This window comes from Oncorhynchus masou, chromosome 2 (assembly GCF_036934945.1).
Source record: "Oncorhynchus masou masou isolate Uvic2021 chromosome 2, UVic_Omas_1.1, whole genome shotgun sequence".
In the NCBI taxonomy this organism is placed as follows: Eukaryota; Metazoa; Chordata; class Actinopteri; order Salmoniformes; family Salmonidae; genus Oncorhynchus; species Oncorhynchus masou.
Genome location: NC_088213.1, coordinates 24,040,800 through 24,067,892, shown reverse-complemented (window position 1 = coordinate 24,067,892; position 27,093 = coordinate 24,040,800).

Here is a 27,093-nt window from a genome sequence, read left to right as displayed (position 1 = left end):
CATAAGCCCGGACCTGACATCCATTCCCTGCCGGATCGTTAGCCATGAACAGTATGTTGTGCCATAGTATCAGCCTCAAGTTGGATAGAATTTGTTTTGTTGTTTTTTACGTATTGCTTGCCTTAAACTTACCTCCGTTTGTTCTGTCTTCAGTTACTCACCCGGATCATTTACCCCATTCCCGCCTGGTCGTCAGAGGATTCCGCTACCCCATTGGATCCACCTATTTACTCCCATCAACTCACCACCGCTGCCCGCTATGCCACCTGGATATATCTACCCATTCACATTCACTTGTAAATAAATACTCACCTTCTTCCTACTCTCCTTGTCCTGGTCTGCTTCTGGGTTCGATTTTGAAAAAACGTGACATTATTTGAGTTAATTGGAGGTGTACCAGTGGATTTATTTCAAACTCAGCGCCTCTTTGCTTGACATCATGGGAAATTTAAAAGAAATCAGCCAAGACCTCAGAAAAAGATTTGTAAACCTCCACATGTCTGGTTCGTCCTTGGGAGCAATTTCCAAACACCTGAAGGTACCATGTTAATCTGTACAAACAATAGTACACAAGTTTCATACGCAGCTTTCATACCGCTCAGGAAGGAGACGCGTTCTGTCTCCTAGAGATGAACGTACTTTGGTGCGAAAAGTGCAAATCAATCCCAGAACAACAGCAAAGGACCTTGTGAAGATGCTGGAGGCAATAGGTACAAAACTATCTATATCCACAGTAAAATGAGTCCCATATCGACATAACCTGAAAGGTCACTCAGCAAGGAAGAAGCCACTGCTCCAAAACCACCATAAAAAAGCCAGACTATGGTTTTCAACTGCACATGGGGACAAAGATTGTACTTTTGGAGAAATGTCCTCTGCTCTGATATAACAAAAATAGAACTGTTTGGCCATAATGACCATCGTTATGTTTGGAGGAAAAAGGGGGAGGCTTGCAAGCCGAAGAACACCATCCCAACCGTGAAGCACGGGGGTGACAGCATCATGTTGTGGGGGTGCTTTGCTGCCGGAGGGACTGGTGCACTTCACAAAATAGATGGCATCACGAGGAGGAAAATGATGTGGATATATTGAAGCAACATCTCAAGACATCAGTCAGGAAGTTAAAGCTTGGTCGCAAATGGGTCTTCCAAATGGACAATGACACCAAGCATACTTCCAAAGTTGTGGCAAAATGGCTTAAGGACAACAAAGTCAAGGTATTAGAGTGGCCATCACAAAGCCCTGACCTAAAATTCTGTAGAAAATGTGTGGGTAGAACTGAAAAAGCGTGTGTGGACAAGGAGGCCTACAAACCTGACTCAGTTACAGCAGCTCTGTCAGGAGGAATGGGCCAGAATTCACCCAACTTATTGTGGGAAGCTTGTGGAAGACTACCGGTGTTTGACCCAAGTTAAACAATTTAAAGGCAATGCTACCAAATACTAATTGAGTGTAAGTAAACTTCTAACCCACTGGGAATGTGATGAAATAAATAAAAGCTGAAATAAATCATTCTCTCTACTATTATTCTGACATTTCACGTTCTTAAAATTAAGTGGTGATCCTGACTGACCTAAGACAAGGAATGTTTACTATTATTAAATGTCAGGAATTGTGAAAACTGAGTTTAAATGTATTTGGCTAAGGTGTATGTAAACTTCAGACTTCAACTGTATCTGTTCCATCAGAAACTATAAAGGGAAGATGGGGTATGGTTGTGGGGGAAAGGGTGGTGTAGGGGGTAGAGCGGTTGGAAAGATGAGGGTTGTTCTGTGAAGCAAACAACCTCATTATTCAGTCTACAGAACACACATCGACTCCATTGTTCTGTCAAATCATCCCCAAACTGCCTGCCTAGCTGGGGTCTAGGCCCAACACAGAGAGCTGCAGTAGTATAAAACTGGTATCCAGATCTACAAAACAATCAGTCAAGAATAATGCCATTTGTTTTTTTAATGAGCTTCATTTTTTAAGCATAATCATCATACCTCTATTTAACTCCCGTCACAAAATAGGGAAATGTAACCTAGCAATCCTAACTGTTTTAGAGATATCGGAGACAAAGGAAACATTTATATCAGTAGACAGAGACATTGACCTCAAATTAAATAAATTGGTTTCCTTTCCCTTACTCTCTTTGGAGAGAAACAAGAGAAGTGTAAGAGGTGTGATAGTGAGGAATGTGTTGGGAGGAGTACCTGCTCTGGCCGCCCTGGCTGCTGCTACATGGTGAATCATTGTCAGAAAGGTAAACTGATTTCATCACCCGGAGACTGACTGTCTCACGCCCTGATCTGTTTCACCTGTCCTTGTGCTTGTCTCCACCCCCCTCCAGGTGTTGCCCTTCTTCCCAATTATCCCCTGCTTATTTATACATGTGTTCTCAGTCTGTTTGTTGCCAGTTCATCTTGTTCGTTCAAGCAAACCAGCAGTTTTCCTGGCAGCTCCTATCGTTTCCCAGCCTCTGTTTTCTCTACCTCCATGTTTTGACCTTTGCCTTTCCTAACCCTGTACCCGCCCGCCTGACTACTCTGCCTGTCCCTGACCGTGAGTCCGCCTGCCGTCCTTTACCTTTGCCTCACCCTATATTTTCGACCCCTGCCTGCCTTGATCTGCCTTTGCCTGACCGGTTGCTACAATAAACATTGTTACTTCAACAGTCTGCATCTGGGTCTTACCTTGATTCCTGATAGACTGAGACTGGAATAGATGGCTTGTTTTTGCTCCAGCATGTCTGCTTGGCAAGCATTCATTCTGCCTTCCTTGGAGTGTATGTTTTAGGACAAATCATTTCTGACACAGACATGGAGAGGCCTGCTAGTGTCGCTCATACCCACCAGGGATTCATTTAAATATGCTTTAACTATTCTTTAGCAGCAGCATCAATCATGAGGGATAAGACAGGACCCTTTGTTCCAGACACAGGGTGTAAACACAGCTGCAGAGGCCTGGAGAACACTACTTCCCCTCCCTTATCTAACCACCACACCTGTCTGTCCTGTTCCACACACTACATCAAAACATCATCTACTGCTCTGATTTCCCAATGACACAAATGTCTTTAGGAAAAATCTATATATACACTGCCCCAAAAAATTAAGGGAACACTTAAAAAACACAATGTAACTCCAAGTCAATCACACTTCTTTGAAATCAAACTGTCCACTTAGGAAGAAACACTGATTGACAATAAATTTCATATGCTGTTGTGCAAATGGAATAGACAAAGGTGGAAATTATAGGCAATTAGCAAGACACCCCCAATATTGGAGTGGTTCTGCAGATAGTGACCACAGACCACTTCTCAGTTCCTATGCTTCCTGGCTGATGTTTTGGTCACTTTTGAATGCTGGCGGTGCTTTAACTCTAGTGGTAGCATGAGACGGGGTCTATAACCCACACAAGTGGCTCAGGTAGTGCAGCTCATCCAGGATGGTACATCAATGCGAGCTGTGGCAAGAAGGTTTGCTGTGTTTGTCAGCGTAGTGTCCAGAGCATGGAGGCGCTACCAGGAGACAGGCCAGTACATCAGGAGACGTGGAGGAGGCTGTAAGAGGGCAACAACCCAGCAGCAGGACCGTTACCTTCGCCTTTGTGCAAGGAGGAGCAGGAGGAGCACTGCCAGAGCCCTGCAAAATGACCTCCAGCATACCACAAATGTGCATGTGTCTGCTCAAACGGTCAAAAACAGACTCCATGAGGGTGGTATGAGGGCCCGATGTCCACAGGTGGGGGTTGTGCTTACAGTCCAACACCGTGCAGGACGTTTGGCATTTGCCAGGGAACACCAAGATTGGCAAATTAGCCACTGGAGCCCTGTGCTCTTCACAGATGAAAGCAGGTTCACACTGAGCACGTGACAGAAGTGACAGTCTGGAGACGCCATGGAGAACGTTCTGCTGCCTGCAACATCCTCCAGCATGACCGGTTTGGCGGTGGGTCAGTCATGGTGTGGGGTGGCATTTCTTTGGTGGGCCGCACAGCCCTCCATGTGCTCGCCAGAGGTAGCCTGACTGCCATTAAGTACCGAGATGAGATCCCCAGACCCCTTGTGAGACCATATGCTGGTGCGGTTGTCTCTGGGTTCCTCCTAATGCAAGACAATGCTAGACCTCATGTGGCTGGAGTGTGTCAGCAGTTCCTGCAAGAGGAAGGCATTGATGCTATGGACTGGCCCACCCGTTCCCCAGACCTGAATCCAATTGAGCACATCTGGGACATCATGTCTCACTCCATCCACCAATGCCACGTTGCACCACAGACTGTCCAGGTCTGGGAGGAGATCTCTCAGGAGACCATCCGCCACCTCATCAGGAACATGCCCAGGAGTTGTAGGGAGGTCATACAGGCACGTGGAGGCCACACACACTACTGAGACTCATTTTGACTTGTTTTAAGGACATTACATCAAAGTTGGATCAGCCTGTAGTGTGGTTTTCCACTTGAGTGTGACTCCAAATCCAGACCTCCATGGGTTGATAAATTTGATATCCATTGATAATTTTTGTGTGATTTTGTTTTCAGCACATTCAACTATGTAAAGCAAAAATGAATTTAATAATAATATTTCGTTCATTCAGATCTAGGATGTGTTTTTTTAGTGTTCCCTTTATTTTTTTGAGCAGTGTATATATATATATATATACAGTGGGGCAAAAAAGTATTTAGTCAGCCACCAATAGTGCAAGTTCTCCTACTTAAAGAGATGAGAGAGGCCTGTAAAATACATCATAGGTACACTTCAACTATGACAGACAAAATGAGAAGAAAAAAATCCAGAAAATCACATTGTAGGATTTTTAATTTATTTATTTGCAAATTATGGTGGAAAATAAGCATTTGGTCACCTACAAACAAGCAAGATTTCTGGCTCTCACAGACCTGTAACTTCTTCTTTAAGAGGCTCCTCTGTCCTCCACTCGTTACCTGTATTAATGGCACCTGTTTGAACTTGTTATCAGTATAAAAGACACCTGTCCACAACCTCAAACAGTCACACTCCAAATTCATTAAAAATCCTACAATGTGATTTTCTGGATTTTTTTTCTAATTTTGTCTGTCATAGTTGACGTGTACCTATGATGACAATTACAGGCCTCTCTCATCTTTTTAAGTGGGAGAACGTGCACAATTGGTGGCTGGCTAAATACTTTTATTTGCCCCACTGTATATATATATTTCTCTCTCTCTCTCATCATCCTATTCGTTCTCTTACTGTTAACAATGATATACTCTGAATATCTTCCATTATTTGATATGTAATATTTGCATATAACGTTACTAGAGTCTAGAGATATTTCCTATGATTTCCTATGATGTAAAGTAAATAGTATCACAGCTAGATAAACATTGGCATGTCAGAAGTCAAAGCACCACATGATGGTATGATGGTCTTTGACATGATGGTCAGATGAGCTGATGTTCAAACAACCTTCATTCCAAATGACAGCTGAACTACTTCACTGACAGACAAACATTTTTATTTTACCTTTATTTAACCAGGCAAGTCAGTTAAGAATAAATTCTTATTTTCAATGACGGCTTAGGAACAGTGGGTTAACTGTAGCTCTTTGACATGATGGTCAGATGAGCTGATGTTCAAACAACCTTCATTCCAAATGACAGCTGAACTACTTCACTGACAGACAAACATTTTTATTTTACCTTTATTTAACCAGGCAAGTCAGTTAAGAATAAATTCTTATTTTCAATGACGGCCTAGGAACAGGGGTTTGAACTTGCAACCTTCTGGTTACTAGTCCAAAGCTCTAACCACTAGGCTACCCTGCCGTCCCATTCTACATCTACTCTAAGCTCTCAACTCTACAGTGTCTTCAGAAAGTATTCATACCCCTTGACTTATTCTATATCTTGTGTTACAGTCTGAATTCAAAATGTATTAATATATTTTCTCACCCATCTACACACAATAATAATGTTTTATCAAATTGATTCAAAATGAAATACACCACTATGTCAAAACTTTGCACTAGCACCTTTGGCAGCTGTGAGTGTTTCGAAGAGCTTTCCACACCTGGAATATGCAAAAAAAAACAAAAAAAACCTTTATTTAACTAGGCAAGTCAGTTAAGAACAGATTCTTATTTACAATGACGGCCCACCCGGCCAATTGCACGCCACCCTACAGGACTCCCAATCACAGCCAGCTGTGATGCAGCCCGGATTTGAACCATGGACTGCAGTGACACTTTTTGTGCTGAGATGCAGTGCCTTAGACTGCTGTGCCACTCAGGAGCCCAACATTGGCCCATTATTATTTTTAAATTCTTCAAGCTTTTTCAAATTGTTTGTTGATCATTGCTCGACAACCATTTTTAGGTCTTCCCATAGATTTTCAGAACTGTAACTTTGCCACTCAAGAACAATGAGTGTCTTCCTGGTAAGAAACTCCAGTGTAGATTTGGCCTTGTGTTTTAGGTTACTGCTGAAAGATGAATTATTTTCCCAGTGTCTGGTGGAAAGCAGACTGAAAGCAGACGGAACTGAAAATCCTCCAGGATTTTGCCTGTGCTTAGCTCTATTCTGTTTATTTTTATCTTGAAAAACTCCCGTCCTTAGAGACTACAAGCATACCCATAACATGATGCAGCCACTACAATGCTTGGAAATATGGAGAGTGGTAGTCAGTAATGTGTTGTATCGGATTTGCACCAAGCATAACACTTTGTATTCAGGACAAAAAGTTAATTGATTTACCACATTTTTGCAGTATTACTTTAATGCCTTGTTGCAAACAGGATTCATGTTTTGGAATATTTTTAGTCTGTACAAGCCTCCTTCTTTTCACTCTGTCAGTTAGGTTAGTATTGTGAAGGATCTACAATGGTGCTGATTCATCCTCAGTTTTCTTCTATCACAGCCATTAAATGCAGTAACTGTTTTAAAGTCACCGTTGGCCTCATGGTGAAATCCCTGGACGATTTCTTTCCTCTCCTGCAACTGAGTTAGGAAGCACGCCGGTATCTTTGTAGTGACTGGGTGTATTGATACACCATCCAATAACTCCAATAACAATAAGCATTTTTCCATGGCTGGCCATGCTTTCCACCTGGCTACCCCTACCCTGGCCAACATCTCAGCACCCCATACAGCAAGTTAATAAACAGATCACCAACCATTTCGAATCCCACCGTACCTTCTCCACTATGCAATCTGGTTTCCGAGCTGGTCATGGGTGCACCTCACCACGCTCAAGGTACTAAAAGATATCATAACCACCATCGACAAAAGATAGTACTGTGCAGCCGTCTTCATCAAGCTGGCCAAGGCTTTCAATCACCACATTCTTATTGGCAGACTCAACAACCTTGGCTTCTCAAATGACTGCCTCGCCTGGTTCACCAACTACTTTTCAGATAGAGTTCAGTGTGTCAAATCGGAGGGCCTGTTGTCCGGACCTCTGGCAGTCTCTATGAGGGTGCCACAGGGTTCAATTCTCTGGCGACACTTTTCTCTGTATATAACAATGATGTCACTCTTTCTGCGAGTGATTCTATGATCCACCTCTACTCAGACAACACCATTCTGTACACATCTGGCCCTTCTGTGGACACTATGCTAACAAACCTCCAAACGAGCTTCAATGCCATACAACACTCCTTACGTGGCCTCCAACGGCTTTTAAATGCTCGTAAAACTAAGTGCATGCTCTTCAACCGATCGCCGCCCACACCCTCCCGCCCGACTAGCATCAGTACTCTGAAAGGTTCTGACCTAGAATATGTGGACAACTACAAATGCCTAGGTGTCTGGTTAGACTGTAAACTCTTCTTCCAGAGTCACATTAATCATCTCCAATCCAAAATTAAGTCTAGAATCGGCTTCCTATTACACAACAAACTCTCCTTCACTCATGCCGCCAAACATACCCTCGTAAAACTGACTATCCTACCGATCCTTGACTTCGGCGATGTCATTTGCAAAATTGCCCCCAATACTCTACTCAGCAAACTGGATGTAGTCTATCACAGTGCCATCCATTTTATCACCAAAGCCCCATATACTACCCATCACTTCGACCTGTAGCCTCTCGTTGGCTGGTCCTCACTACATATTCGTTGCCAAATCAAATCAAATCAAATTTATTTATATAGCCCTTCATACATCAGCTGATATCTCAAAGTGCTGTACAGAAACCCAGCCTAAAACCCCAAACAGCAAGCAATGCAGGTGTAGAAGCACGGTGGTTAGGAAAAACTCCCTAGAAAGGCCAAAACCTAGGAAGAAACCTAGAGAGGAACCAGGCTATGTGGGGTGGCCAGTCCTCTTCTGGCTGTGCCGGGTGGAGATTATAACAGAACATGGCCAAGATGTTCAAATGTTCATAAATGACCAGCATGGTCGAATAATAATAAGGCAGAACAGTTGAAACTGGAGCAGCAGCACGGTCAGGTGGACTGGGGACAGCAAGGAGTCATCATGTCAGGTAATCCTGGGGCATGGTCCTAGGGCTCAGGTCCTCCGAGAGAGAGAAAGAAAGAGAATTAGAGAGCGCATATGTGGGGTGGCCAGTCCTCTTCTGGCTGTGCCGGGTGGAGATTATAACAGAACATGGCCAAGATGTTCAAATGTTCATAAATGACCAGCATTGTCGAATAATAATAAGGCAGAACAGTTGAAACTGGAGCAGCAGCACGGCCAGGTGGACTGGGGACAGCAAGGAGTCATCATGTCAGGTAGTCCTGGGGCATGGTCCTAGGGCTCAGGTCCTCCGAGAGAGAGAAAGAGAGAGAGAAGGAGAGAATTAGAGAACATACACTTAGATTCACACAGGACACCGAATTGGACAGGAGAAGTACTCCAGATATAACAAACTGACCCAGCCCCCTGACACATAAACTACTGCAGCATAAATACTGGAGGCTGAGACAGGAGGGGTCAGGAGACACTGTGGCCCCACCGAGGACACCCCCGGACAGGTCCAAACAGGAAGGATATAACCCCACCCACTTTGCCAAAGCACAGCCCCCACACCACTAGAGGGATATATTCAACCACCAACTTACCATCCTGAGACAAGGATGAAGTTTAGCCCACAAAGATCTCCGCCATGGCACAACCCAAGGGGGGGCGCCAACCCAGACAGGATGACCACATCAGTGAATCAACCCACTCAGGTGACGCACCCCTTCCAGGGACGGCATGAGAGAGCCCCAGTAAGCCAGTGACTCAGCCCCTGTAATAGGGTTAGAGGCAGAGAATCCCAGTGGAAAGAGGGGAACCGCCCAGGCAGAGACAGCAAGGGCGGTTTGTTGCTCCAGAGCCTTTCCGTTCACCTTCCCACTCCTGGGCCAGACTACACTCAATCATATGACCCACTGAAGAGATGAGTCTTCAGTAAAGACTTAAAGGTTGAGACCGAGTTTGCGTCTCTGACATGGGTAGGCAGACTGTTCCATAAAAATGGAGCTCTATAGGAGAAAGCCCTGCCTCCAGCTGTTTGCTTAGAAATTCTAGGGACAATTAGGAGGCCTGCGTCTTGTGACCGTAGCGTACGTGTAGGTATGTACCAAATCAGAGGACCAAATCAGAGAGATAGGTAGGAGCAAGCCCATGTAATGCTTTGTAGGTTAGCAGTAAAACCTTGAAATCAGCTCTTGCTTTGACAGGAAGCCAGTGTAGGGAGGCTAGCACTGGAGTAATATGATCAAACCAACTGGCACCAGATCATTAGTAAGTCTTTGCTAGGTAAAGCCCCGCCTTATCTCAGCTCACTGGTCACCATAGCAACACCCACCCGTTGCACATACTCCAGCAAGAATATTTCACACAACACGTCCTTTGGCCGCCTTTCCTTCCAGTTCTTTGTTGCCAATGACTGGAATGAATTGCAAAAATCTCTGAAGCTGGAGTCTTATATCTCCTTCTCTAACTTTAAGCATCAGCTGTCTGAGCAGCTTACCGATCACTGTACCTGTACACAGCCAATCTGTAAATAGCACACCCGACTACCTCAACCCCATATTATTACTTACCCCTTTGCTTTTTTGCACCCCAGTATCTCCACTTGCACATCATCATCTGTACATCTATCACTCCAGTATTAATGCTAAATTGTAATTATTTTCGCCTCTAGGGCCTATTTATTGCCTACCTCCCTACTCTTCCACATTTACACACACTGTACATAGATTTCTCAAGTTTTCTTTTATTTTGTGTTTTTGACTGTACGTTTGTTTATGTGTTGTTGTTTTTGTCGCACTGCTTTGCTTCATCTTGGCCAGGTTGCAGTTGTAAATGAGAACTTGTTCTCAACTGGCCTACCTGGTTAAATAAAGGTGAAATAAATAAATACAAATAAAAAACTCAACCATGCTCAAAGGGATATTCAATTACATTTGCACTTTTTGCCATCTACTTTAACAATAGGTGCCCTATTTTTGTGAGGCACTGGAAAACCTCACTGGTCTTTGTAGTTGAATCTGTGTTTGAAATTCACTGCTTGACTGAGTGACCTTAGAGATAATTGTATGTGTTGGGTACAGAGATGAGTTAAACATTATTATTGCACAGAGAGTGAGTCCATGCAACTTATTATGTGACTTGTTTAGCTTTTTTTTTTAAATTTCACAAAAATGTATTCCACTTTGACATTATGGGGTATTGTGTGACAAAAAAACTAAATTTAATTAATTCTTAAATTCAGGCTCTATCACAACAACATGTGGAAAAAGTCAAAGGTGAAAACTTTCTGAAAATCTACTGTGCAGCATTTTTATGCAATGCTCTGGTATTGGAGAAAAATGTTTTTGCCAATAAGAGTCTTTTGAACAATGACCAATAGAGTATTGGTTGACCTTGACATTCTGCACTGAATGTAGTTTATACAGTAACTGATGAAATGGACCAAATGGTCTCATATTTAATCTGGTCTAATAAAGTCTATCAAACTGGGGTTGCACAGTTAAATGGGCCTGAAGTCGATTATTTCCATTACTCAATTAAATCAGAATTTGATCATTTAAAGCTAAGAGAAGCTGAATTGGCAGCACACCGTTATTTTTAAGAGGCAACTGAGGCGTTCATGATTCTCTGTTTAGCACAGCAAAACGTATAATCTGCTAAAGACCCAACCAAAAGGGAACAGTGAAAAGTGAAGGACAAACAGAAATCTCATTAACAACAATCCTTAGTATTTAACCAGCTGACTGGTCAGCCAAGAGTACATCACCACTGCCCAAATAAAGCCCCTGCGAAGTAAATCAATGTGGGCCTCTGGTACATGACCCGGTTGACTTTGAGGAGCTAATGCATTGATGTTGGTATGGAGAGTACTAGAGTGAAGAAAATTAAATTGTGAAACAGCAGAGTAGTCGGAAATGTTGTAGGTGGGGGGGGGTTAATTCAGAATTCAGAACAGAAGCACCTGGGAGGGAGATAGAGAGATGTCACCCCTGGGTTTAGCTGTTTCTACAGCTGGCTAGATACACACTCAGCCGTGTATGACCTGTGTGATGTGGGTTTAGTTGTATTCTCCAGATGCAGGCGTAACGCTCAGTGGTACCCCTTTTCTGCTTTGTTTAGAAAGCATCATTTTAAGATCAGTGTTGGCTGCAGCACCCAACAAACAAGGGAATGAAAAATAGCCTGTAATGTACTAACCTTTCCCCTGGTAATACCATCCACCATTATAGACTATAGCCATATAGTACTCTGCACTTCACCACTATGGTACAACTGCTGGGGTGCAAAAGGAGAATGGACGAAGTCATGAACATTGGTAAATAGGGGAACATTTGGACAGTAACCGGTAAACAATCTAGCTACTATATGCAGCATAGACAAGTCCACTATATTACATGTATAAGGCAACTTTTCCACACTGCAGAAATGGAAGACAAGGCAGAGGTTCATTTTGACAGTTTGAATAGAGCTGAGTGTTTCTTGTCAATATGATGTCAAGGCATCACAATAACAGAGCAGCGCTGTGTCAAGAAAGGCCAACCGCTGTTCACGGTTTCCTTGTTCCATACTATTATATCACAAGGTTTCCAGAAAAGTTCAACAAGGCCTCATATATGTTCACAAATGATGTGTGTGTGGGGAAAGACGTTTTCCCACGAGAGATACTGTACATGGTGTTATCATGTATTATTTGAGGCTGGCAAGAATGATATGAGAAAAAACCTTCAACATTGTGTATCTGGCCTACCTCACAATTCCTACTCAATTATTTAATGAACATTCTTTTCTCTCTTTCTTTATTTCTCACCCCTTTGTCTACTGTAACATCGGCAAGCCTTCTGAAAAAGGCAGCCCAGCACACCGAGAAGCCTAACCAGAGCAGCAGGATTTGAATCAGCTACTCCAACTTTTGTTCCTGAAATATTTGATGTTCTATTGACTGGGCCTTTAATTTCACACCAGGTCTGTGTCAGCTGCACTGAATTGAGCTGCATGTAATGTCAAAGGCCTAGCCATGGCAGCTTTGAGAAATGAACAAATGATCATCTTCAAATCTGATGAACTTCGACAGAAGACCACACTGTCTTTTTCTCTCTGTCCTTTCCTTCACTTTATTGTCGTTCTTTTGTAAATTCTCTACTGTTGTCTTGCCAGGTCCTGTGTATGTAAATACATGTGATACTGTGTTTGTACCCCCGGACAAAGCTATTGTGTACTATCTATATGCCTACCAAAATGTGTACTTCTCCAGTCAATATTTTCTGTTTTATGAAGAGTTACCCACAGCAAATAACTGTCCATCTTTTATTTATTGGACAAAATTTACAAAACTTAGATATCAGGATTACAATCTGAGTTCAGTCTAGCACAATAACATAATGACTAGTGTCTTAAGGGACATATTTGAGGGCAGAAAAGCCAGACCATTATAAAGTCACAGTAATTAAAAATACTATTCCCCAAGGTCCAATATAAGTATGATAGCGTGTTAAGTGATCGTTGTTTTCCTTTTTCCACACAGGTGACTGCAGACATTAACACTGTACCTCTGGGGGATATGATCTATCACATGCAATGTATAAACAAATCAATTTACCCTGATGAGATCTAATAACATGCACATATACCTTCCTGTTTTATTATATAAGTGTCCAGACACACACGCACGGCCACACTCAAACACACAACTGCCTGCAGGCACAAACACACACACACACACACACACACGCACACACACACCCCACACAAATAAAGTGCAAGAAAACACACCGTGGGTGCGAAGTGCAACCTTAAGACATATTTATATAAAATACTGTGTCTCACTGTTTTTACACAGGGAGGTTGTGGATCTGCTGCCAACGGCCATCGTTAACCCCACCACCAGACAAGTACAGGAAAGGAAGTAGGTGACTCTTCATCTGGGGTGAAATTATAGCATCTTTTTGTGTCTTTTTTGTGGATTTTTAAGATAAAAAAATGTCAGTCTGTATGGTGAATGTTTGGTTCTGATTTTGAACGTCATAAATTACGCACAACTCGCCTATGCTCTTTGACCTTTTCCCTTAATACTGTGCCCTACGTTGGGAGCACAGTCATCAGATTACTGATAGCACATGGTGATATTATTAACACATCCCCGGCCCAGTGAACCCATAACCCATCAGATAAAACAAACCACAAATGGAACAGCTACCTAATGAGAAACTGTTTCCGTCAGCCATTATTTCAGGAAGATGGATTCTGTGGCAAATCAGGCCCAATCATCTAATCCGTAAACTCAGTTACTTATTATAATTCAGCATGAATAAATAAGCCTTTTACCAGCCTGATGGAATTCTCATACACGCTGCACTCTAGTGGCAATAGAGATATTATTCAGATTCATTCAACAGCCTGCTCTCACTGATGGCATATGGCACTTTAGACAACCAATGCCATATGGACACATACGGCCGGCGTTTTTAGACATAATGACAACAAACCATATGTAGGGTCATTTCTGACATTTGTTTCCTCTGAAGGAGAAAACAATTCTGGGAAATGTGGCTTCATATCACACAATGTTTTACCAATCTGTGCTGGCTTGTGTAGTGGAGAGAAAGAGAATAGATGTATGGAGATTAAACTAAGTGAATGAAATGAAAATGCCATGTGTGTCTATATTTACATTTACATTTAAGTCATTTAGCAGACGCTCTTATCCAGAGCGACTTACAAATTGGTGAATTCACCTTCTGACATCCAGTGGAACAGCCACTTTACAATAGTGCATCTAAATCATTAAGGGGGGGGGTGGTGAGAAGGATTACTTATCCTATCCTAGGTATTCCTTGAAGAGGTGGGGTTTCAGGTGTCTCCGGAAGGTGGTGATTGACTCCGCTGTCCTGGCGTCGTGAGGGAGTTTGTTCCACCATTGGGGGGCCAGAGCAGCGAACAGTTTTGACTGGGCTGAGCGGGAACTGTACTTCCTCAATGGTAGGGAGGCGAGCAGGCCAGAGGTGGATGAACGCAGTGCCCTTGCTTGGGTGTAGGGCCTGATCAGAGCCTGGAGGTACTGCGGTGCCGTTCCCCTCACAGCTCCGTAGGCAAGCACCATGGTCTTGTAGCGGATGCGAGCTTCAACTGGAAGCCAGTGGAGAGAGCGGAGGAGCGGGGTGACGTGAGAGAACTTGGGAAGGTTGAACACCAGACGGGCTGCGGCGTTCTGGATGAGTTGTAGGGGTTTAATGGCACAGGCAGGGAGCCCAGCCAACAGGGAGTTGCAGTAATCCAGACGGGAGATGACAAGTGCCTGGATTAGGACCTGCGCCGCTTCCTGTGTGAGGCAGGGTCGTACTCTGCGGATGTTGTAGAGCATGAACCTACAGGAACGGGCCACCGCCATGATGTTGGTTGAGAACGACAGGGTGTTGTCCAGGATCACGCCAAGGTTCTTAGCGCTCTGGGAGGAGGACACAATGGAGTTGTCAACCGTGATGGCGAGATCATGGAACGGGCAGTCCTTCCCCGGGAGGAAGAGCAGCTCCGTCTTGCCGAGGTTCAGCTTGAGGTGGTGATCCGTCATCCACACTGATATGTCTGCCAGACATGCAGAGATGCGATTCGCCACCTGGTCATCAGAAGGGGGAAAGGAGAAGATTAATTGTGTGTCGTCTGCATAGCAATGATAGGAGAGACCATGTGAGGTTATGACAGAGCCAAGTGACTTGGTGTATAGCGAGAATAGGAGAGGGCCTAGAACAGAGCCCTGGGGGACACCAGTGGTGAGAGCGCGTGGCGAGGAGACAGATTCTCGCCACGCCACCTGGTAGGAGCGACCTGTCAGGTAGGACGCAATCCAAGCGTGGGCCGCGCCGGAGATGCCCAACTCGGAGAGGGTGGAGAGGAGGATCTGATGGTTCACAGTATCGAAGGCAGCCGATAGGTCTAGAAGGATGAGAGCAGAGGAGAGAGAGTTAGCTTTAGCAGTGCGGAGCGCCTCCGTGATGCAGAGAAGAGCAGTCTCAGTTGAATGACTAGTCTTGAAACCTGACTGATTTGGATCAAGAAGGTCATTCTGAGAGAGATAGCGGGAGAGCTGGCCAAGGACGGCACGTTCAAGAGTTTTGGAGAGAAAAGAAAGAAGGGATACTGGTCTGTAGTTGTTGACATCGGAGGGATCGAGTGTAGGTTTTTTCAGAAGGGGTGCAACTCTCGCTCTCTTGAAGACGGAAGGGACGTAGCCAGCGGTCAGGGATGAGTTGATGAGCGAGGTGAGGTAAGGGAGAAGGTCCCCGGAAATGGTCTGGAGAAGAGAGGAGGGGATAGGGTCGAGCGGGCAGGTTGTTGGGCGGCCGGCCGTCACAAGAAGCGAGATTTCATCTGGAGAGAGAGGGAGAAAGAGGTCAGAGCACAGGGTAGGGCAGTGTGAGCAGAACCAGCGGTGTCGTTTGACTTAGCAAACGAGGATCGGATGTCGTCGACCTTCTTTTCAAAATGGTTGACGAAGTCATCTGCAGAGAGGGAGGAGGGGGGGGGGGGAGGAGGATTCAGGAGGGAGGAGAAGGTGGCAAAGAGCTTCCTAGGGTTAGAGGCAGATGCTTGGAATTTAGAGTGGTAGAAAGTGGCTTTAGCAGCAGAGACAGAGGAGGAAAATGTAGAGAGGAGGGAGTGAAAGGATGCCAGGTCCGCAGGAGGCGAGTTTTCCTCCATTTCCGCTCGGCTGCCCGGAGCTCTGTTCTGTGAGCTCGCAATGAGTCATCGAGCCACGGAGCGGGAGGGGAGGACCGAGCCGGCCTGGAGGATAGGGGACATAGAGAGTCAAAGGATGCAGAAAGGGAAGTGAGGAGGGTTGAGGAGGCAGAATCAGGAGAAAGGTTGGAGAAGGTATGAGCAGAGGGAAGAGATGATAGGATGGAAGAGGAAAGAGTAGCGGGGGAGAGAGAGCGAAGGTTGGGACGGCGCGATACCATCCGAGTAGGGGCAGTGTGGGAAGTGTTGGATGAGAGCGAGAGGGAAAAGGATACAAGGTAGTGGTCGGAGACTTGGAGGGGAGTTGCAGTGAGGTTAGTGGAAGAACAGCATCTAGTAAAGATGAGGTCGAGCGTATTGCCTGCCTTGTGAGTAGGGGGGAAGGTGAGAGGGTGAGGTCAAAAGAGGAGAGGAGTGGAAAGAAGGAGGCAGAGAGGAATGAGTCAAAGGTAGACGTGGGGAGGTTAAAGTCGCCCAGGACTGTGAGAGGTGAGCCGTCCTCAGGAAAGGAGCTTATCAATGCATCAAGCTCATTGATGAACTCTCCGAGGGAACCTGGAGGGCGATAAATGATAAGGATGTTAAGCTTGAAAGGGCTGGTAACTGTGACAGCATGGAATTCAAAGGAGGCGATAGATAGATGGGTAAGGGGAGAGAGTAGTGGAACTACAACACAGTCCTGACATGTGAATGACCATTTAATCTGCAGAGAAACATAATGGGGATGTATTCTAATCTGCTTTCTAATAATTTAAGGAGCTACACATTTTCATGCTGAGAATGTTCTGGTAATATTAGGTAAAACGTACATATTACATTTCTAAATGTTCTTGAAATGTTCTCAGGACAACACCCATAATGTAATGAAATGTTCTGGGAACCTTTAAAGAACTTAGACCAGGTGTTCTGTCAATATTCTTACAACATTATAGGAATGTCCTGTGCAATCTAATTTAAACACTGTATGAATGTCATCACAACTGAGCATATTCTGTGTTATGGGAATAAAAATGTTCTATCCGCACTGTTCTCATAACCCCACTAAATATTCTGGGAACCTTCGAAGAACTCAGAAAGGCTTTTCTGTCAACATTCTTGTTCAACATCATGTTTAGTGCGGCCTGATACAAACATTATCTGAACGTCAGCACCACTGGACAGTTTTTGTGTTTTGGGAACATATATTTTGCGATGTCCCCACATTTTCCCACCAGACTGTTTCCACGACCCAATGAAACATTCTGGGAACCACTAAACAGACTAAATGTGTTCTGGGGATGTTCTTGTAACATCAGGTGAATGTTTTTTGCACCCTAAAATAAACATTGTTTAATCATCCGCACAACAGGACAGTTTTTTGGTGTTTTGGGAACATATCTTTTGTGATGTACCCACAATTTTCCCACCAGACTGCTCCCACAATCTAAAGAAACATTCTGGGAACCGTTAAAGAACAGACAAAATGTTCTAGGAATGTTCTTGCGAACATTGCATAATCATCAGCACTATTGGACAGTTTTTATGTTATGAGAACATTTGCCGCAACATAACAAATGTTCAGAGAACTTTCAAATGTTGTTTTACTGTGAAAATATTACTGGTACATTGTGTTATGACATTACCTGGAAACCTAATGAGAACTTTGGAGTAATTTCTGTGGTGGTTATTATAGATTTTTGCACAAAATCTTAGTGGATGTTAGGAGAACCTTCCAAGGATATTTCATAAAATAAAAAAAATAAAAATAAAAAACGAACTATAACTTAATGGGAATGTTAGCTAATTTTCTGGGAATGTTCAAGGTTTGCTGGGTATACACTCACACTGGACTTATACACCAGAAACCCTGTGTTTCTCATGGTTGTTCCAAACATTCTGAAGTGTTGCATAAATGTATTCGTCAAGGACATTGCATGTTGCTTTGCTCTTTGCAGTTTGGTTATGAGAGTATAAAGATAGATACACCTAGACTAATTCTCTCTCTCTCACTTTCTCTCTCTCTCTCTCTCTCTCTCTGCCCATTCCTACGAGGCTGGTACTGCTTCAGGCTTGAAACTCAATTTCTCAGCCCTTGAATAGACAGTGATTGCGCAACGCTAACTCAATTGTGGAGATAGGGCAACACAGAGCTCTTGAATAGATTGGGACCTTGGCTTTAATACAACATCACTCATGTAATACGCAAACACATTGCGATTCCATTTCATCCACAACACTTACAAATGGGAGGTTTTAAAAGCAAACCATACTCATTATATGGAGGGAAAAAAACCCATGAATATGTTTAGTAGACAGACAATGTATTTATTTATGTACAGTTGCACATTCAATCAGGCAATGTTGGCCTGGGTTGTTCTATTATAGCCTTGTTACTTTTATCCGGCATGTTATGCATTAGTCAAGTGTCCAGAGCAAAAATAAAACTACCACTGAAAAATAAACACTGTTGATAACCATTGTTGCCATTTGCTCCAGTTAAATAATTAGTATTTATTTGAATTGTGTAGGGGAGAACCTATCCTCGGCTCTACAGTGACATGCTTCATTTATGTGCAATTACGGGTTTATTGTGAATAGCAGATATTGATGGCAAACAGAAAGTCTGACATTCCTATAAACAACGTGAGTAAAGAACAACTAGAGTGACACAGCCTACCATAAGATGTTCACAGATCTATGGCCAGTGTAATCACATGGACATGTTGGTTCACCACTGATTACCTTTCAGGGAAATGTTGTGTTTTAAAAATGCACATTAAACATTTCAAATTGAAAAATATTGTCATCAAAGCTACTGTATGTTCATCATGTTGCTAACAAAGTTGATAATAGAGAGGAAATAACAAAACTCAGAAACTGCATCCATTATTGATCATGATAACCATTAACCTACTGTATAACAATCTTATTGTATAAGGACCACTGAGCTTCATTCCTTATTTAGCGGCCATTATAGTAACAACATGTTGCAGGGAAAGCATTCCAATTCCTATTAATGTATTCCACTCTACATTACTGACTTGGTGTGACTGATACCAACAATAAGTCATGAAGAGCCATAATGAAGTAAAGGACCAGAATCCAAATCCAGATTAAATGTATCCTTTTCTCAGAATTACATTAACAGTGTAGGAAATGTTTGCCCTATATTGTGAACATTATTTTGTACCCTTGTGGAAAATACTGTTTGATATTGTAGAAGAACATTTTATTATTATTCATCTGTAGACAATCTCAGAATCTATAACGAAGTCTTCATCCTTTAAGGCTGTTCCTGGATCAAATAGAATTTGCAAGTTGGCAAGACATGAAAACAAGAGATGATTGGCCATAACTTGAAAATGTATTTGTTGTTGTAGCTTGTTACTGTCTCAAAACAGCGTGGGCTGTGCAGTGCTGCGGAGCTCAGCTAGGCAACATTTCAACCTTAATTACCTCTCCGGTTGCCTCATCAAGTCAGGGGTTCAATGAAGACAGATTGTTCCATTGGAGGAGAATCTTTAAAGCCACAAACAGGAACACCAAGTGGTTTAGCTTTCTCTCTCTATCATCTCAGAAAAGCCTTTGGAATTATTCAACCCTGCATGCCTGCCACTATCATGGACTTTTGACATGAAGAGGTGTTTCATTGAATGCCATTTAATCTAAGAACTCAAATACCTCATTGTAATATACAGCTGAGCCAAGGCCTTGAAACTTCAGAAAGATATGCAGAACAAAACTACAAGGTTGCAATTTGGATTAAACTGGAGGAATAACTGTGTGTTTACTGGTGTACCTTCAGTTTTATGTTGTAAATGCAATTTGCTCTCCTGTTTTATTGGGTATTATTTTTGTTTTATGGAGCAATTTCCTCCATCCTGGCCCGGTGATAGTGGCCTGCCTCTCCGATACGATAGCAGGCAGCGGCGTATAGAGAGAGAGAGAGATTCGAGGTAGCTAGCTGTCTTTAGCATTGTGCTTTACACATTGTAGCAGAATAATAAGCACCAGTACACAAAGAGAGAGAGGGAGAGACAAGCTGATGAACACACAGCATGAAGGGGTGATTATGGAGTGTTAACCTAATGATTGGCGATGAGAAGCTGTTCCCGCCACTAGAGTGGATTCATTTCACTGTCACTACAGCTTAATGGCTCCTTTTAAGGAAGATGAAATCTAGTCACCGGGGAACACCTTCCTGGAGGACTGCAGGTAGCTTTCCTAGCCTACTCTATTTTATCTCTAATCCTTGTTAAAATAATATCCCAATGCTTATGGAACTAGACATACATTTATATACATAATTGGGATGGCACTGTGCAGAGATGGGCAGTATTTATTTATCTATTTTACATATATTTGCAATACGTATTTCTATTACTTTTGAGTATTTTGTCATTTTTATTTCACTGGCCCTACAATCCAATGTACTCTATTTTGTAACAAAATACTTTTCTTTACAACTTTTAATAGTGATTCGCAATTTTTTGGCTCTCTTTCACCCTAAATTTTCTTCATTGGTATCATAAGTCTGTGGCACTATGGTGTGATAAGAGCATTTACTAAATAACCAAAATGTAATTGTAAATGTAAACGTGAACGTGAACACTTGCAAAGCACAATAGGCATTATTCTAATGAGCTCAGCCCCCAAATAAGGCCACATTTGATTAAAATACAAATTGTTTACATTTTGTTTATTTCGCAGACTTTCTCATCCAGAGCGACTTACAGTCAGGGCATTCAACTAAGGTAGATAGATAAACAACCACATCACAGCCATAGCCAGTCAATTGTTTATGTAACCACTACTTTTAAATAGTTAAGGGATCTACAGTACTTGCAAATGTATACCCCTTATGCATTTTGTGTTGTATTGTAATGTCATTTTTTTTTGTTACATTGGTCTTTAGGGTATTTTTGCAAATGTTACCTATCTCTGCACCATGGCCAATACAGAATCCAATACACTTTTTCATTTGTTCAACATTAGTCAGTAATTAGTAATTGAGGAACAAATCCTCTTCTACAAAAACAAACTGGTATTGTAAACAGGTAGGGGTAGCTTAGCATATCATATCCATCGTTTGTAACTATATGGGGGTTTGTTGAACAAGCCAGCCTAAAGTGAGGGTACTATTAGGCACGTCAACAGTGAGTGATCATTGCATGATCTCTCCTCACGTTAAAACCAGATGTCTGTTGCCAGGATCAAAGGTCACGTGCAGCAGCACTGAGCGTTCTGGAAGACGAGTGTTGGCCAAGACATAGAAATAAAATCTCTAGAACATTCTAGTCATTCTAAATAAATGGACCAACACAGCATCTCTGTGAGAAACTGATCCCAAAGACTAACTGCGTAGTCATTCCCGTCCAACGACCTTAAATCCGTGAGTGCGTGTGTGTCCTATACCAATCTGTTTGTGTCCTTACATTATTAATGTTATAGTGAACTTTGGGTTCATGTTACGGGAGCCCTCTCATCCACTGCACTGATGTTAGGCTCCTAAACAGCAGTGCTGGAGCATATTTAGTGCTGGGTAAACATTTATAAATGATGCAGGAGGGTACGGTGAATCAGTAAAACACTGCAGACCACTTTACCACTCTGGACTGTGAAACTCTGACTGCTCCAAGGACTCACCTCTTCACTGCTTCATATGGCAACATCTTTGGGCACAGGTTTAGGGTAAACTTTAAGCTCATGTGTAATGGATTGTTAACTGTCTTTCAACAGTGATGTTAAAGCATCCTTTATATTGTACTCCGCCTCTATGCATTGTTGATACCCTGTACTGTATAGTAGCTGGTTTGAAGGATCAAATATGGCAAAATTCCATGATCCGGAATCTCTTTTTGCCATTTGTCATTTATACTCAACATAATATTTCATAGGGCAAAACTGTACATATGCTTACAGTACGTCTCTACATCCCTACATCCCCACTGTCAAGATTTGTTAGTTTCATAGTTGGAATTACACAGGCCTAAAAACCTTTCAATGCTTATGAATAACACAGTAGTATGGTGAAAACAATTATACACTGGTAACTGTTTAATAAATCCATCATACACTCCTTATATGATGCCTTTATAGTCCTGCTACATTATTAATTGCCTCAATACTGCTCTGCGTACATAAAATGTGAGGGAATCTGTCCACACTAATTACACAGAATAGCTGCACTCTGTCTTGAAGCGGCAATGACACTCAGATCCCAAAACACAGGCAGCACAATATATTATACATTATTTACAGTAATTACAATTATTGATCTCTCTTATTTAATCAATCATATAATGGAAGGAGGAAAAAAATAGCTGCTGCTGCTGCTGCTCACATGGAGACATGAAAACCTTGCCCTGATACACTAGCTTGGAATCCTCCTCTCTCTCTGTTTGAAGTGTTGGACTTTCAGGAGTACGTCAGGTGATCAAAGATGGAGCAAAGCCACTGATATGGAAGGAGGGGGAAAGGTATCTGTGGATGAATGGAGGAATTCCTATAAAGGGGATTGGCCTAAGTTCCTACAGTGTCACAAGGCCAGAGGGGAAGGTATGGCTCTCTGTACTCCAATGTTACTGTAATAGTCACCTCCACGTCTACCAAGACAAGAGCCACCTTGATTCCTACATAAAATCTTGGACCATATGGCAAGTTATAGCTCAGACAGATAGATAGATAGATAGATAGATAGATAGATAGATAGATAGATAGATAGATAGATAGATAGATAGATAGATAGATAGATAGATAGATAGATAGATAGATAGATAGATAGATAGATAGATAGACCCTTGATCACAACATGACATATATAGTGAAGGGGGAATTCTGTCAAGTGACATTGGAGTGTAGTCCGAGCTCGAGGTGCAGATTAATGGATATTGATAGGTTTCACACACAAAGTGGTAAATCTGTCACACACACCCAGGCCTCCCATCGTTTTTTAATGTTGTTTTATCAGACCTGATTGGAGCCAGTCTCTATACTATAGATCCTAGGGATGCTATGTATCCACACTGAATCTGAGAAGTGATGTTTTAACCCTTGACCTGCCACAACATGGCAGCAGGTCATCAGCAGGCGATAGCAGATACTACTGTATGTAGTATCATGAACGATGTACTGTATGAGATTACGAATGAGCTAGTAGGTTGATTGGGCCAGAGCCATGTATCTATAGAGTTGGGCCAACTTTAAGAATTTTGAATATTGTTCTAATTCTACACATTCAGTCAGAGACAGAGAGAGAGAGAGAGAGAGAGATGTGTGCTTGTGTGTATGTGTGGAATTAGCAAGTATACTGGTTGACACATGTCAGTTTATCTGACACTCATGGTAACTATTATTTTTATTTCTACTTTGCACATTCTTCCACTGCAAATCTACCATTCCAGTGTTTTACTTGCTATATTGTATTTACTTTGCCACCGTGGCCTTTTTTTTTGCCTTTACCTCCCTTATCTCATCTCATTTGCTCACATCGTATTTAGACTTGTTTCTACTGTATTATTGACTGTATGATTGTTTTACTCCATGTGTAACTCTGTGTTTTTGTATGTGTCGAACTGCTTTGCTTTATCTTGGCCAGGTCACAATTGTAAATGAGAACTTGTTCTCAACTTGCCTACCTGGTTAAATAAAGATGAAATAAAAAAATAAAATAAAAAAACTAATTTGACAGCTGGTCGACAGGTTATACTGTTTTAGAGCTGCTACCAGTTTCACAGTGTCCTCATCTACTGTATGTGCTGCTATTAATCTGGGTTTCCAAGGTTCAGAGGCCATTTTCACCACACAAATCTCAAGCCATGCTCTGTGGCTCTAGTGAGCGATGAGGAACAACATGTTTTGAGATGAATGATGAAAACATTATGTGCAGACATCACCAATCGATAGCAGTAGAGAGATTGTTGAGTCCTTATACAGTAAGAGTTAGAAATATGGACAATGCATCCTTTTGTAATATGGAAGTAAGACTGCAATTAATTGATGGTTGCAGGAATAAAATAACAAGGGAAAATGAGTTTCTGTTTGGCCTGATATTACTCCGTATTAATTAGACTAAATATGAGAGATTTTATGTAGCCTATTTCAACTCCAATATTAACATTTCTCTAAACATAATAAATGTTTCAGAGGCCAAAACTGAGGCCCAATTGTACTTGAAATATTGCATACTTTTATATCTCTAATATAATGAAGCAGTCATTTATATAAGAAACAGTAATAATTTATTTCAGCCTTTAATAGCCTATACATCACTAGCAGGGTATATCTGTATATTTAACATTTCTGAAGGAGGGAGAAGGGAAAAAATACATCTTAATGATTTGTTCTAGCTAGCATCATTTTAATTATGGATTCCCCCCCTACATGATCGATTTGAAGAAAGACACAGTAATACAAGTTGTACATTCTACTATATTAAATATTTGATATCCATTAAATTTTCATGATTAATGTCCTGGAAAGAATCAGTTTCTCTAAGCCCATTGGTTTTATTGCTGTCTAAATTAAAGGTTTTATTCTCTTATAGTGAGAGATATAGCCATATATTGCACTAAAGGTTTGTCTGCTCTGAGAAATGGAGCAATTTTATATTGATTCTGAGAGAATTTGATATGGAGAGAAAACCTTCCTCAAAAGAAAGAACTTGAAAATGGTCTGTTTCATAAGCCGTAGAAGAGGACATTCTCATGTGACCAAATGGTACAATATTATCACAACTGTTTAAAGAACAGCTAATGATTAAACAATATTACTCTTGACTGCCTTGGAGATTCTGTAATAATCAGAGTACCAGTATTTATTGTAATTGTTTTTTAATACCCCTTTGTAATGTCTTTTAAAATAACTATCACTGTTAGAGCAATTTGCATATATACTGTAACACTGATAATTGAATTCAACATGTTTTATAAAACTCTTGTGCACTTATACTGTAGGCTTGCATAATTCTGCATTACCATCCTGTCATTCTTCCTACCATTCATTCAACACAACAAGAAATGTCTCAGCCGATATCACTGAAAAACAAACGCTGTATTCAAACAATGTCAAATTGCATGCAAATACATTTCATACACCAGTGCATGTAGGTCTAGAACATACGACAGCGGTAGATATTCTTGATCATGACGCTAGTCATAGTCAGTGGGGTCTGCATTGCGGCTCACTCATATCTGTCTCTATTGCTGTTGGAGTATATCACACTGCATGGAGCGATGTGGAGAGATACTGTAAGAGGAGGTAGTGTAGCGCTGTGAGAATAATGAGCCACCAAGCCCTAATGCTTCACTTGTGCTATATCCTACTGATTTGGTCTCCTGTTCAACAGAGGAGGCACTTTTGATGCCAACTTTCATTTCCCACAATGCAGTATTGTGCAAATCTCATCTCCCGGGTATTAGAGCAATTAGAATTCGGTTAGTGCTTTTCATCCTCGGGACGTCCCTACCCTAAAACCTAACCCTAACCTTAACCCTTACCTTCAACTTCAATGGGGTTGTCACGCCTTGGTCTTAGTATTTTGTGTTTTAGATAATTAGTTGGTCAGGCCAGGGTGTGACATGGGTTTATGTTATTGTGTTGTCATATTGTTTTTTTTGTAGGCATTGGGATTGTGGTTGATTAGGGGTGTGTTTAGTTTAGGTTTGGCTGCCTGAGGCGGTTCTCAATCAGAGTCAGGTGATTCTTGTTGTCTCTGATGGGGAACCGTATTTAGGTAGCCTGGGTTTCACTGTGTATTTCGTGGGTGATTGTTCCTGTCTCTGTGTAGTTTCACCAGATAGGCTGTAATTAGGTTTCACGTTCCGTTTTGTTGTTTTGTATTTTGTATCAGTTATTTCATGTACCGCGATTCATTCATTAAAAAACATGAGTAACCACCAATACCCAATACCACCAGTGCCAGCACCATGCATCAGGCCTACAGTGCGCCTCGCCTCTCCTGCGCTGTCGGAGCCTTTCTCCTCTCCTGCGCTGTCGGAGTCTCCCGCCAGTTCAGCGCTTCTAGAGCCTTCCTCCTCTACAGCGCTGCCGGAGCCTCCTGCCTGTTCGGAGCAGCCTGAGCTGCCAGTCTGCATGGAGCAGCTAGAGCTGCCAGTTTGCATGGAGCTGCCAGTCTGCAAGGAGCTGCCAGTCTGCATGGAGCTGCCAGTCTGCAAGGAGCTGCCAGTCTGCAAGGAGCTGCCAGTCTGCAAGGAGTTGCCAGTCTGCATGGAGCTGCCAGTCTGCAAGGAGCTGCCAGTCTGCAAGGAGCTGCCAGTCTGCAAGGAGCTGCCAGTCGGCAAGGAGCTGCCAAAGCTGTTAGTCTGCATGGAACAGTCTGAGCTGTCAGTCTGCAAGAAGCCGCCAGAGCTGTCAATCTGCATGGAGCAGCCAGAACCGCCAGTCAGCATGGAGCAGCCAGAGCCGTCAGTCAGCATGAAGCAGCCAGAGCCGTCAGTCTGCCAGGAGCCGCCAGTCAGCCAGACTCTTCCAGATCTGCCAGTCAGCCAGACTCTTCCAGATCTGCCAGTCAGCCAGACTCTTCCAGATCCGCCAGTCAGCCAGACTTCCAGATCTGCCAGTCAGCCAGACTTCCAGATCCGCCAGTCAGCCAGACTCTTCCAGATCCGCCAGTCAGCCAGACTCTTCCAGATCTGCCAGTCAGCCAGACTCTTCCAGATCCGCCAGTCAGCCAGACTTCCAGATCTGCCAGTCAGCCAGACTCTTCCAGATCTGCCAGTCAGCCAGACTCTTCCAGATCTGCCAGTCAGCCAGACTCTTCCAGATCTGCCAGTCAACCAGACTCTTCCAGATCTGCCAGTCAACCAGACTCTTCCAGATCTGCCAGTCAACCAGACTCTTCCAGATCTGCCAGTCAACCAGACTCTTCCAGATCTGCCAGTCAACAAGACTCTTCCAGATCTGCCAGTCAGCCAGACTCTTCCAGATCTGCCAGTCAGC